We start from the raw sequence: 15,477 nt of genomic DNA, 5'->3' as shown, positions 1-15,477 counted from the left end.
TTTGAACCTAACAAAAATTTAAACCAGATTAGAGGTTTCTTCATGAAAAAAAAAATTATATCAGTTCTGAAAACAGAGTCATCACATCACTGCATGTCTAAATCAATTTCAAATATAATCTGATTCTGGGGCATTGCAGTGAATGCCAATATGAAAAGAATGCTTAGAACAAGTGCCTTCATATCATTTGGGGCCACTGACTCAAACTAACCTTAAAATCTTAAGTAATATATACCATTTGAATGTTGCTTTAATAAAAGTCAATTGTGAAAATACAGGTAGATGACATTTAAAAGATCTGTTATTGAAAATATGGGTAGTTAGAAGCAGGTACAAGAGCTTCTATTATTTGATCTTTGGATATTGCAAAGATATGGTTCTTAGAAAACTAGAGCAAGGTAAGGCCATAGGGAAGGTTACAATCTGTATCTCTAATAAATCTGAGAGAACTACCTGGACACAGCATGACTTCCAATCCTATACAAATCTAGGTGTAGCTATGGGGTTAGGTTGGGAAGACACCTGCAATGCCTCAGTAATTTCCGCTATGTCATTACAGTAATACCCCTTTATCTTCTGGGGCTATGTCCTAAGCCCCCCTGAGGATATCTAAAACAGTGGATAGTACCTAACCCTATATGTTCTTGTATTTGTCTTATACATTTGTCCCTATGATAAAGCCTAATTTACGAAATATATGCAATAAGAAATTAACAACTAATCATGAGATAAAACAATTATTACTGTAAAATAAGTTATGTGAATTCAGTGTTTCCCTCTATATCTCACTTTCCTTAAAAATCTGGATTTTTCTATTCAGCATTTTGGGGGCAAGGTTTACCATCGGTGACTGAAACCGCAGAAGGTGACACTGTGCATAAAGGGTCTAGTCTATGGAAGCAATTAATGGGGGCCCAACCCTTTCTGGTAGTTTATGAAGCCTGGCAGCCATGTGTTGTGTTTCATATTCTGTGGTCAGAAAACCTCCATCTTCATCGATAATAATAAAAGTGTAATATGCTAATCAGACTGGATGTCCCTCCAGGTGACCTTCTGGAAGAAGCTGGGGCTACGAGAGAAACCTGGGTCCCAGGTCCAGGAGGCAAGCGCAGGTCCTAGGTGCCAGAAGGAAGCTGGTGCTGGCAGCCAGGAGGAAGGAAGGCCTACTCTTGCATGTGTTTTGTGCATCAGGCTTCTAGTTTCTTGATAATATCCCTTGTGTCATATATGTAGTCCCTTTGGCAGCACTGAGTTTCATTAGCTTTTGCTGCAATTTTGAGTTTCTTTATGACTTTTTGTCTTATTTCAAAACTATTCAGAACTTCTCCAACTTACCCTGACACTGCAGCCTTGCTTGGTACAGTTCTATAATGTGGCCTTGTTTTCCACTTCTTTTTCAAGGGGACCCTTAGGAGGAACCACTGTCTCACAAATCCTGTACCAGCCAACGTGCAACTAAAATATTGGGGGACAAGCAGATTATTCTTGTGTAATAGCAATTTGTCTTTAAACAATTTGTGTTCTTTATGTTATTTTAAGCAAATAGAGACATATTTATGGTTCATGGTTCAAAGTTCACACAAAACAACAACAATCAAAAACACACACATTAGTCACACACACTGCAAATTCCAAAGGAAAGATTGTAACAAAGCGGCATCGCTCAGACTAAATTTATATATTTTTCATCACTTCCTCAAACATGTAAACACAGAGTCAAAAATCCGTTTTTCGTGTCATCAAAATGAGAATGAATCGCATTGTTTAACACGTGATCAAAAAGCAATGTTTACTCCATTGGGGCTTTTCAAGATGCCAGGGCAGTTTGGGTACCAGTAGTTAGATGTCTTCCACGTGGCACCAAATTGTAGAAGTTACAAAGCATATTCTTTCTGTTGTGTTGTATGGATATGAATCCAACATAGCCATTTACCCGTGGTATGACCTTGGGCAAGTTATTTAACCTCTTTATGATTTCTTTTACTTATATAAAATACTGGCGATTATAGAACAGAGTAGTTGCTATAAGTATCATGTGATTTAATATTTGTATATACTATTTTAAATACTTAGAACAGTGTCTGACTTGTAATACATGAATTTAAGTGGTTCCTAATAAATATGTTATGCGCTTCTTTGCTTAGCTATCGGATATTGAAGAAATAAAATGCTCTCCTTTTCCTTTACTTTTTGATGCTAGAAAACCATGTGTCTCCTTCCATTTCAAGCCAGCTATCTCCCATTGCAGACATTTAAAATATTCATATTTACTTTATATTTCTTTCATGAATTCTACTATATTCTTAGAGGTTGCTTTTTCTATTATATTTTTAAGTTGCTCTGCTAATTACTTCATCATTCACTTAATGAAATGTCTTAAGATGAGCATCTATTTCTGACTTCTTTGTATGTGCCTGTGTGTGTGTGTGTGTGTGTGTGTGTGTGTGTGTGTGTCTCCCAACTTGTCAAACTCTGTTCATATGTTATTTCATAGCAACACTTCACTGCTATGGACATACACAGGACCTTACAAACATTAAATTACTTGTACTAGCTCCATTATCTTTTAAATGAATTAAAATCTACAAAAATATATCCTCTTTTTATGGCTCTAAATATATTTTCCATATAGTCGATGTTCAAAGATTTTCAATGAACATTTTAATTCCTCCACCCTGGCAATTACCCACACATATATCCATGGAGAGCAGTGGGCTTCTTTAAATTTTTGCTGCATGTGATGAGACAGATGGAGAAATTCATTTTTTTAAGCATGATATTTATTCCCTCTTTCCATGTTGTTTGAAATCAATTTTTTCTCTTGCCCCAAGGGGATGCCTGTCATCTCAGCACAGTTTTGAATCCAGATAGAAAGCATATGTCGCCCCGTGTATCCCCTGGGTCTGACAGAAGGGGTGAGATCTAGGATAACTGCTTCTTCGGGGTGCAAATGGGAGTTTCCTTTTTGCATCTGGTATTCCTTCCAGAGTGCAAGATGCTGCGCTGTCGCCTTCTGATCGTTTAATTATCATCGCATTTCATGCCATAACATTATGGGTTTTCTTACACTTGGGAATATTAGAACCTGACATCAATATCTCTGGGGCACAATTATCCCCTGAATTGAACTCTCCAATCTTATCACAGAATACTCCTTGTGTTTCCAAAGCAATAGGCGATTCTACTGATAACTGTATTGTGACCAGATATGTTTTACAAGGCTCCTCCTGGTCCATTCTTCCTTTGCAGATTTATTTAGAGCCATTCTCCTCCTGTGTTCCATGCTAAGCAAAGCACACCACAGAGTGCTCCGTCTCTCAGCTGTAGTCCTATGCACTGTGGGGTGTTCATGTGTTCAAACTCTGCCAAGAGCTACCCACTTCCTGACCACCTTCACCCACTCCCTTCTCACCCCTGACCTTCTACTGCTCACACTTGTGCTTTATGACTTTATCATCCCCACAATCTGTGTCAATTTATTTATTGTTCTTTTCCCCATCTCATTAAATTGGGTTATTGGCTATTTGTTTGTCTGTATCCTGATATTAAATTGGAAATTTCAAGTCCCTCAGCTCAGGTCCTGTCTCCACTCTGCCCAGAGGCCCGTTCTCAGTTCCATGTATCCCTGTCAAGCTCATATTCTTTCAGTTACTACCTTTCCTCCCACCTTAGGGTATCCATAGACTTATTTTTCCACCTTTTATTTATTTTTATTATATTTTCCATCTTTAAAGGAATGGTTTTATCCCTTTCCATCCATAATTACTTTATAAAATTTTACCCAAATTACAGATTATCTCACTGGATACTTATACAAGAAAATATTAAATAAACAAAAAGTTAATTTAGATAAGGAAAGTCTAAATCATAAGCAACAATTGCATTATATGAGATGCTCAGTTTATAATTTTGCTTTGGAGGTATAATCATCAATGACTTAGGGACCCAGAAGAATTAGGTTTGATTCAGAAGTATATTACATATGCCATGGTATATTAATGGGATTTAAAAATTGTGATCATATAAAATTAGCCACTGCATCACTGGAGGCAATGAAAGGCTGAGAGACTGGAGTAATTGCCAGTCACATAGTAGTCCCAAATTGTGTTTCAAGGGATGCGTTATCATGTTGATTGACTCCAACAGACCAGTAAAAATCCAGGGTTCAGTAAGAGCTAACAGAAACCCCTAGGTTATGCAGAAAGCTAATGTTTATACAGAAATACAATGTTTAAAATATGTTAATTAGGATCAGAAATCAGGTACTATCTAAATCTCTGGAATGATATTCAGAACATCATCAAAGGAATGGCCAGCAAAAGGATTCTCTCCCTTGGAGCATTAAGGAGACTCGGGAAAGGGGCCTGCTGCCTAGGACAGTGTCAAGTCCACCACACCGTGGTTAGCTGCAGGAACACATGACCTTCACTACAACCCAGATACCAGGAAACCACAACTGGGAGAACTGGCTTAGACCCACTCTCTCCTGCCTGAGTCCAGTAAACTGGGCAATTCTTCATTCTCCTCTCTCTCTCTCTTTCTAGCTGAATTTATATACAGTAAGGCAGTAAATAAATCACATAAATTCCTAGACTCAAAAGAATCTTGAAAGTATTACTTTCTGGCATCTGCCTGATTTAAAGAGACACTACAAGGAAGTTGGATAACAGCTGCTCAGTGAATCAAATACACTCTGCACACTTGTATTTAATTTAGCATTAGGAGATCTTTTCCAAATATTCATTAGAACCATTTATAACTGCTTTTTAAAAACAAAAATAATTAAATATTGGAAAGTTTTATTATTTAAATTATATCTGAAATATCATCAGTTATGAAAACAAGAACCACCCGTTGTTGAAAACAGGCCATTGATAAGAATAAATGTTGTTTATATGTTCTGAATTCATACTCTGAACATCTATAAACTATTGCCAATAAACAAACAATACTCGTAAAAGTTTAAGAAAATCAACATGCTATTATGTTTTAATTGGCTTCTTTTTGCCTTGTTGATGGAGGAGGGATTCCTGCCCCCTACAGTTACAGTAATGGCTGAACACACAGCACAGGACACAGGACACTGGGCAGATGGGATCAATAGCAATGTATTAGTCCCATATCCTCCCAGCCTGGTGGGAGAGCATGCAGCCACGCATGGCCATATGGAGTTGGCCTTGTGAAGAGTGAACAAGCGAGGGCTGGCAGGCATGGTCCATAATAACAAGAGGGTGAAGTGGTCTCGGTTCCTGCAGGGGGATGGGGCCATCTTGTATGAATGATCCTTCTGGCTTTCAGGGATGATCAGGCATTGTGCCTGGTCCCTATAATTGGGAGTGTTATTTAGTTATGGGTGCTTATTCTGGAGAACCCACAGTTAAGGGGAATATTGGGACATGCAAGACACTTCTAGCTTTCCTCGGGAACAAGCCACACACTATTAGGGCTTAATTTTAGGCCTTTTATCAAATGCAGTGATATGCTTGCACATTACATGATATAAACACAATAGAATATTTGTATTATGAAGTAAATATATCATTAACAGCAAAGTAAGTTTCAAATTGTTCTTATAGACATCTTTTGTCCTGCTCCAAGTTTTGAATTTAAACTAACATGAAATGAGAGTGTCAATTCAGTTCCTCATTCTCACTAGCTACATTTCATGTGCTCAATAGCCACATGCATGCAGTTAGGGACTACTGTATGGAATACCAATTAAGGTGATTACAACTTGTTTCTAAACTTCTGGAACTACCAAATATTTATATTTCTTGTTTTGAATCATTTGGCTAGCTGAGGTAGAGATGCAGAAATAATTGATAACCCCTTACAATATTGGAGGAAACATATATACATATGGAGGTCCAAATTAAAATTATACAAAAATAATTTAGATGAAGTGAGGAACAGAATCTTTTCTACCTAATTTACAAATTTTATTCTACTTCAGTAATGATGGCATCTTTGAGTTGGTGTGCTCCATGAACCTTAAACCTATTCTCAATGCCAAGTAAAGTAACTAAAATATATTCATATATGCATTAATAACGAATGAATTATTAATTTATAATACATTATTAGAAATTAATAAAGTGCAGTCAATTAAAATAAGCAAATCGATAAAACAGATGGGAAGACTGGGAGTCCTGATTGGTGGTCAGAGGAATGATTAAGGTAAAATCTTTAAGCCACAATGTACATGCCCAAGTGGAATTTGTGATGTGACCACATTCAGGGAGAGTTTACCAGGCAGAAGGGAGAGCTGTTAGAAAGGAACTAGAAGGAAGGACCATGGCTTACTGGAAGGACACAAGAGAAGGCCAGAGTGGCTGGGGTGGGTGAGCAACATTAGTGAGTGGGAACATACAGTCCAAGAGATTGACAGGAACCAAATATTGTCCTGTGATTCTTTGTCCAAACATTCCTAAAAAAAAAAACCCAAAAAACAAAAACAAAACAAACAAACAAAAAAACAACTAATACACAATCCCCATGAAGTTCTGTATGTCATGTTGATGGTTTGTCTATGGAAATGGAATCCAGAGAGTTTCAGATGCAGAGGAGGAAAGCAGGAGTGAGCAGAGCTGACCACCTCTCTGGCCCTCAGTACAGGTTATGACAACAACGTGTTTAATGCTTTTATATGAAACCTATATAATTTTTATCACATGCGTTAATGTATAAGTAGTTAATATGACAGCAAAGGCAGTTATCAAGATGCAAAGTTTAAGTCAAAATGTGGAAATATATTTGAGAAATTGCTACCCTTATTAAACTCATATTGTTAAATGTCATTTATGAGAAAGTGATGGGGAGTGTATTTCAAGCTGAAAGAAGCCTGACCAAAAACATTTTTTTAAAAAATCAGGGATATTGCTCTTCAGTTCCATAAACATACTCCAAATGTTCTCTTGCTTGTCTATGATAAATTTTGAATTAAACACATGACAAAAAACAAAACAAACAAACAAACAAAAAAACACCTGTAAGTTTCAGTATATGCCCTTCCTCTATACTAATAAAAAACATACTTTACATAGAGAGAAAATAATGTTTATAGTAACTAGTAATTGTGTGCAGTTTATGTTAAACACTTATGTTTTAGTAGAGAAAAAGTTGGCAAACTAGACTCATCCACACGTTTAATGATTGTTCATTAAGGACATTCCAAAGTCAAGGAATCTGCAAACTAGACTCATCCACACGTTTAATGATTGTTCATTAAGGACATTCCAAAGTCAAGGAATCCACAGATTCCTCCCCATCTGTGGATTTCCTGTCTTTGTGGACTCTTAGGCATAGTAGATGTTTATCAGCACTCCTTATTTCTCTGTGCTCCTGTTTCCTGATCTTATCCTACCTAGTATGAGTCTTTTCAGGCAGGAATTTATTGGTTTGATTAACCCATTACTGTTCAGTTCCATAGAGAGAGCTGTACTCTATAAAATACAGACAAAATGGGTTGCTTTGAATCTGGGCAGAACCAGGGGAAACCTTAGGGAAGGAGTGTGAGCCAATGTTGTGAGGGAATAAATACTAAGTTTATATAATACACATCTTCTCTTCATTTCAGCCAAGTGTTGCTTACCATTATAGTGTGCCTTTTCCTGCGAGTAATGAGCATACATGATAATATAATAAAAAGTAGGCATATTTTATGGTTTAAAGTGTTTTCCATGTATAATTTATATAAATTAAAAGCAATATATCTGTCATTATTATTTCAGCCATTATGATTGTGCTGATTGTATTCAGTGATAATATATTTTAAAATTATACCTTTTGTATCTCAATAGGCAGACTCAAAGAATATAAAATACTGATATGAAATTAGAATTTGACATATGTGCATGCCAAACGGTTTCACTGCACACAGCATTGTGAAGTAGTCTAAAAATCTAGTCATTGCATATGCAACTGTAAAAGTGCAGCTAATGTTTTTAATAATATCAAATGAAAATTTAAACCAGGAATTATTTTTGTGGCCAGAACTTCTTTATCCAAATTATAACTACAATTATGTCAATAGTAGCAAAGTCATTATAATTCTAATATTACATGGCAAAATGAATATTACATGGAAAAAATATCAAATGACCTTTTTTTTTTTAAGAGCTTAGTTTTATAAAAAGAATGCTGTGACTGGCTCACAAGCCATTTGGAGAAAGAGAAATATCACAGGATCTCACTCATTTATGGAATATAATGAACAACATAAACTGATGAACAAAAATAGATCCAGATGTAGAAAAGCATGGAACAGATCATCAAACCTCAGAGGAAAGGCAGGGGAAGAAGGGGATGGGGGTAAGAGTTCAACCAAAGGACTTGTATGCATGCATAGAAGCCTAACCCGTGGGCACAGACAGTAGGGAGGTGAGGGTATGCGCTGGAGTGGGAGTGGTTAAGGAGGAGAGGTCAATGGGGGGAAAAGGAGACATATGTAATACTTTTTATAAATAAAAAAGAATAAAAAAGGAATGCTGTTTTAAAATGAAATCTGTTTAGCTCTAGCCACTGAGCCAGCTTGGCTCAGTGGATAGAGCATCTGCCCAAAGACTGAAGGATCCCAGGTTCTATTCTGCTCAAGGGCAGTTGAGGCCATGCAAGAGGCAACCAATATGTTTGTCTCTCTCCCATGGATGTTTTTCCCTCTCTGTCTTTCCCCCTCACTTCCTCTCTCTCTAAAAATCAATGGATAACTCTCCTCGGGTGAGGATTAACTAACTAAATAAGTAAAAATAAAATAGGTTTTTATCAGATAGTGTAAGACAGGCAAACATGTCTTCAAGACATGACTGTCAAGAAGGAACAGATTCTTACCTTCAGTTCCCTCTAGAGTCCTGACCCGCTGTGCAGGGCCACAGGGAGAAGCATCGGGGTCAGTCAGGAGGTGGAGGGAGTGCCCTGGGAATGTGGGCAAGAACCATTACAGGTGCTTGTTGTGATTTCCACTGGAAGGAGCGGGTGTGGCAGAGGAATCAGGTGTAAGATGGGCTACTTTGACTAATCTCGTGGGTTGGAGTCGCAGGGGCTGTGTTTAACTGCCTGGTACCTGAGGAAATGGCCCTGAACTGAAGAGCCCCATAAAGAAGATAGTTGTTGGCATGGGATCAAATTGGTTGGCTTACATTTGGGATGTGCTTCCTGTCTGTTTGCTATTTTTAGAAATTAGCTTCCTCTGCGAGGGGCATCCCTGCCAGGGTCAGCAAGGACCCAAGATATCAAAGCATCGGAATAGAAAAATAAAAAATAAAAGGTGTAGTTCATACAGCTGCATTGACTTGATTTCCTTTACAAAAAATTGTAAACTGACATCTCTATTATTTATATAGTTAGTACAGTGGAAAAAAGTAAAAGCATCGAAATGATAGCAAGGTAAGTTGTCTCCAATTAAATAAATATTTATTTGTGTGCTATCTGGGACATGAGAGGCCTCCCAGTTATGGCTTAAATGATTAAATAACTTTCGCTGCATAATTTAAAAGTAACGAAGGAAAAGCATACAGTGCATTGTCAGGTTTTGTTTGAAGTCTTACCTAGCTGTCAGGTTCGATACTCTTCTGAGTCAGGTGTGTCAAATCATGTTAAATCACAACACTGCATAGGCGCGTTCCTTTTTGTTACAAGGTACTTTCTTCAGAGTTACATTATTCCCACTTCTGGAATATATTATGTGATTATTGCTTTTGCCATTAATACTGTACAGTGATGGATGTTGTATCAAAATAAGTTATTGAAACCAATTGACATTTTATATTACCAGGCATGTCTGTTATATGAAATATGATGGATAACGAGCAATATTTTGATCTGTCATTGTCTTGAGTTTTCTATGTATTTCACAATTTTAAGTTTAGCAACGTTCTACCTTATCCTTTTGTTGGATAAATCATGACTTACATAAGTAATTTCTTAGTGTTGATCAAATTTTGTTTCTGAATTTGGAGTTCCCAGCCTTATATGACCTGAAAACTTGTGCTGTCAGGCACTCATTCTCACATTCTGTATCCAAATAGGCCAAGTTTAATCTTTCCTGAGGAGTCCACATTGCTGTTCCTCTGCTGGTCAATTTCCCATTGAAATTGTTCCCTAATGGCATGTAAAGCTCTGCTTTGTTGTCATCTCATATGCTTTCTCACCGTGCACTTTGAGAGCCATGATTCCAGCAACCATCTCTTTCCTGACATTGTTTTTGCTTTGCAGTTTGTCTTACATCATTAGACAGTCATTTCCTTGAGTAGTGACCATGTCTACTGCTGGATTCCTAAAACCTCAAACAGTTCCTAGTGCAGAATGAGTGTTCCATAAAGAGTCGTCGAGGAATAAATAAATATGTGTGAATGGACATTTCTTTTTCTTGTTTATATAAGCTATGTTTCTTATCTAGATTGTAAGAAACTTGTGGCAGCAATGCTGTCATACATTCTTTGCATGCCTCCTCCTGTCCTTTAAAGAATGGCTTGCCATTCTCATATTCTTAATTAATAGTTAATTTTTTCATAAAAATTCTTTACAAAACCTATATTTCCATTTCTGACTACAGTGATCCATTTTAAAGTGTTTATACCTTCAAAGGAACAAAGATAAGAGAAAGGGTGATACTTGGGAATGAGATATGTATGAGTGTCTTCCTATCAACCCCTGAAAGTCACTAGATAATTTTTTTTAAGAAAGTGGAATGAAGTACCAGCTAAGCAAATGAAGCATTAAATTGTCAGAGGGTGTCCATTACTGAAGGAACAGGCTGGCCATATGGATGAATTGACTGCATTAGTTTGGACGTTTTATGATGGGCATGTATCAATTCATCATCTCCCAAGGTGAATGGCATTTGTTGGGAAAATCTCTGACACAATCATATTTATCACCTTGGTAGAAATTTGATGATGCTGTATAATCTTGACATACGACAGGGAGTAAAGGAAAGAAGATTCAGAGGAATAGAATTTAATAGCCTGATAAGGAACAAATTATAAGAGTCACTCATGCTGACAAAATTAAACTTGAATAATAATGTACTGAAACTTTGCCTAAACTATTCCTTAGTAAAAATATTTTGTGAAATATGAAAAATTATTGTTTGTTACAGGTGATTTTATAAGAAGGAATGGATTAAATTACATAAGGAATACATTTGGACTATCTGGTTTACCTTTAAGAATGTTTTCCTCTGGTTTTTAACTAGTTTTGTTCCACATATAGGTGTGTAGAAAAGCAAACTGGAGATTTATTTTCTTTGAAATATTTTTATTGGTTTTTTGAGAGAGAGGACAGAAGGACACAGGGAGAGAGAATCATCTATTGGCTACCACTTCCACACCCCTGTGGTGGGATTCATACTGCAATCCAGGCATATGCTCTGACTAGGAATCAAATACCCAAACAACTGAGCCATGCCAGCCAGGGCTGGGGATGTTTTGCTGTTGTTGTTGTTGTTGTTGTTGCTGTCTTTTTTTTTTAACCATAAATCTAAACAAGGTAGAGCCAGGAGAGGTAGTTATCAGCTAACATGTCAAATATGCTGTGAGGTACTTTACAGACAGCGGTTTTGTCAAGAGAGAATAATGTCTTCATGAAATGCATGAGGAGGTGCTCTGGAGTGTGAATCAGAGCACCTGGTTCTTTCAGAAATTGGTTTTCTGATCTGTAATGCGAAAGCTTAGTACATATCCATAAAGTTAGCATTCTCAATTATGCTCGATCATTTCAAGTTTCATGTATTCTTTTCTCAAGTAGTCATTGTCCCAATATACTTCAAGTTGTTTAGGTAACTAGAGGCCTGGTGCTCGAAATTCGTGTACTTGAGGGGGGTTCTCCCTCAGCCCAGTCTGTGTCCTCTCGTAGTCTGGGCCCCCTCACTCTTTACCGCCCGCCTGCAGTGGAGGTGGGAGAGGCTCCTGCCACTGAAACTACTCACCAGCCATGAGCCAGCCTTCTGTCTGATCTGTGCTCCTGCTGGGGAAGCACATTGACCACCAGGGGGCAGCTCCTGCATTGGAGATCTGCTCCTTAGTGGTCAGTGGGTGTCATTGTGACCTGTGGTTCCACCGTTTGGTAGATTTGCATATTAGGATTTTATTATATAGGATTTGTTGTTTATGAAACTTATATGAACTTCATTGCTTCACTTATTTTATTATTTCCTTTATAGGAATTAGTGAATTTAAAAAGCACAGGTACTTACTGAAAAACAGCTACTTATACCTGAACTCCCGCAGTTCAGCCCAGTGTTGTTCAGGAAAAGCCATTTCTCCACTAAATTTTAGTGTTGATGATGGAGGATGACAAGTCCGCCATTAAAATAATAGACAAAATAAATCATGGGCGGGTTGTGAAGATTATGTTTAAAACAAAGTTTATTACATTCAGAGGTTTTAGTTAAACCAGAGAACATTTCAGTGTGAGCACTTCCTCAGGGACAGCAGGGACCACGTGATCCCCTAAGCCCTGAGGTGTGAAATTCGGGCCTATGTTTATGGGTTGCTTGTCTTTTTCATGTATGTAATGGCCTTTAAATCACTCAATGGATAGGAAGAACCTACAATGTAAACATGCTAGACCATTTTGAAACATTAATAAATTAAGAAAGTATCATTCTTTATGACAAAGAACCAACAGAAAGCTTTCCTCCATTTTCATTCTTCAATTACATTAGAAAAGACCTTTCAGAATTATACAAATGATAGTATCTGTGCATTAGTATTTTCAGAAAAAGAGAATTAACATCCAGAAAAAAAATTATGATATATAAGATTTAATTATATTAGTAAGTGGATGTGCTTTGTGATTTTAAAACCATAACTAACAACAAATGGTGCTTTCTTTTCTCCATCGGTACTGTCCTTCTGGCAATTAGACAGTTAAAGCAAAACAAGTGTTTTAGGCTCAGAGAATAGAAGTCAATGCACTGTTATATTTGCTTTTAACAGCATTTATTTGAATACTTTGAAGAGGTAGCTAAACTTATACCTCTTATTTGAACTTGCTCATCCCTTTCAGATATTGTGAATATTGTTAATGGCTGCTAATTATTTACTGGACTGTTCCTTAACAAAATTGATTAAAAATTATTCCTTGACTTCAATACTTAAAATACAAATACTGATGAAATTTTGGTTTCACTTTACAATTTTCAAATAAAATTTGACTTGATATTGCATTTTTCTCTCATCAGAAACACATTACAAAGAAATAGTAAGTCTCTCTTGGTGTATAATATGATCCAATCCACGACTTGGATTAAAAGCGTCTTTCAGGTTCACAGTGTTGTGATCTTATTTAGAAAATGTGCAATGATACTAAGCGTGGTTAGGGAATGAGAAGGGCAGCAGGAGCGCAGGAGGGGGTGTGTGACTGAGATAAATTTCACAGGTACTATCGGCAGTCTTACTGACTTATTAAATGTGTGAGGGAAATGAGAAGATCCTCAATTGAATACAAAATGTGTGAAGCCCTTATATTTTTTTAAGCTATGAATTTCATGTAAATTTGGGATACTAATTTTCTAATATCAATTTAATTGTTCTATGAAACACACCATTTAATAAATAGTAAATTATCTTATTTAATTTGCACCCTAAACTCAAATTTCCAATTGTCTTTAAGATATCCAAATTAAGCCATTTATAAAATGAAAATTATAATTTATGGAATTCTGATATGCATGCATTATTTGTCCATTATAAATTCAGAATCATATGGAAATTAACAATGCAGTAAAAATAAAAATAAGCAGAATTTCCAAACTGGTAGGTAGACAGCAGATAGACCACTAAATGTATAATAAATCAACATCATTTTCCCCAGATGTCTGTAGAGATAGACAAGTAAAATGGTTATGTGAAAATAAGTATACTTTTAAAATTAATTATTCAGGCCGAAACTGGTTTGGCTCAGTGGTAGAGCTTCGGTCTGCAGACTGAAGGGTCCCAGGTTCGATTCGGTCAGGGGCATGTAAGTTGGCTGTGGGCACACCCCTCGTGGGGGGTGTGCAGGAAGCAGCTGGTCGGTGTTTATCTCTCATCGACGTTTCTAGCTTTCTATCTCTCTCCCTTCCTCTCTGTAAAAAATCAATAAAATATATTTTTTTAAAAAGAAAATTAATTATTCAGGTGAGTGATTAATGTTTTCATCTAATATAAACTTAAGGATTTAACATTTAGATGGAAGGCAGTTTTTCATTACTATTTTTCATTGGCATATTAATGGCTCAGAGAAAAAATAATCTCTAGGAAGTCCTGTGTGATTTATAAAATGTTATTTTTGCTAGACCAGGTAAATCACAGCCAATACAGCTTGTAGTATTTAAAAGTGATCTGAAATTTACATTTAGAATGTTTTGTTTCTTAGCAAATATTTCATTCCTGGATATTTTTTTTTTTGTTAACTATAATAAATTTATATGGGAACCATATAAATTTGAGTTAAATGAGGAAATACATCATATCCAAATTTAAGGACAGTGTTTGGAAGAGGGACTATCCAGTGCAAGGCACAGCTGTATGCCTGAGTGTTCACACTCCATCAGTCCTTGTGGCTTGAGAACAGTAAGGAGAGGAGGAAAGATGCAGGAGGAAGTCAGGATAGAGGAAAATCCCAAGGACAGATCAGATAAGGCCTCAGAAGTCAGGGCAATAAACTTGGATTTTATTGCAAAATTCCTTCTAAAATGGAAAGTCACTGAAGGGCATTGAGCAAAGGGGTAGTGTTATATTACATTCATTTAAAAAGAATTGTTCTGGTTTCTGAATTAAGAATACAATATAAGAAGACAAGTGAGGGAACCAGGGGACTTGGAGGCTAGTGTAATAGTCTATACAGGGGTTGAAGGTAATATGAACCTAGATTACGTTGCTGGATGTGGAAAATTTGGGGATCTATTTTGAAGACTGAATTCATGGAGCTTTGATAGAATGGATAGAGGGATGACATAAAGATAAGTATCAAGGATAACTGTAATTCAATGTGAGTTATTGAGGTAAGGCATAGAGGAGCTCATTTGCTGGAGAAGATCAGGGCTTAGATTTTGAAAATGTTGAGATGTAAATTCATATAAGTAACCCAAACGTGCTCCCTAGTAGCTATTTAAATATTTCTGTCTGAATTTAGGGGAAATATTCAGGTTAGAAACTAAAAAATAAAATTAAAAATGTAGGTGGTATTTAAAGCCATAGTCCTGGATAAAATCACCTAGGAGGTAAATATAGATGGAGACAGAAAATGCCCAAAAATGAATTCCTGGGGCATCAAAATTCAGAAACTGGTGAAAATTGGGATTTGACAAAGATTCTGCCCTTGATCCAACTTTACTCAGGCTCCGAATCTATCTTTGGCCTGTCGAGCCCAGTCTTAGGAAGAGTAATTTTTGCTTCCTTTTTTTTTTTTATGGATCCATGTGTTATTGAGAAACCTTAATGTCGCCTTTTAGTAACTTTCCATCCACTGACCCCATTTTCTCTGCTCTTTGGCTGA

At 36.7% G+C, this 15,477-nt stretch overlaps 1 protein-coding gene across 3 annotated transcripts in view; it reads left to right on the top strand.

Moving 5' to 3' along the window:
- The window catches only part of CDH12 (cadherin 12), a 652,689-nt gene that overhangs the window by 206,608 nt on the left and 430,604 nt on the right, over nt 1-15,477 (top strand). The window lies entirely within an intron of this gene.

This window comes from Pipistrellus hanaki (genome assembly GCF_964339955.1).
Source record: "Pipistrellus hanaki genome assembly, chromosome: 4".
NCBI lineage: Eukaryota > Metazoa > Chordata > Mammalia > Chiroptera > Vespertilionidae > Pipistrellus > Pipistrellus hanaki.
This window is presented reverse-complemented; position numbering and strand designations above follow the sequence as displayed.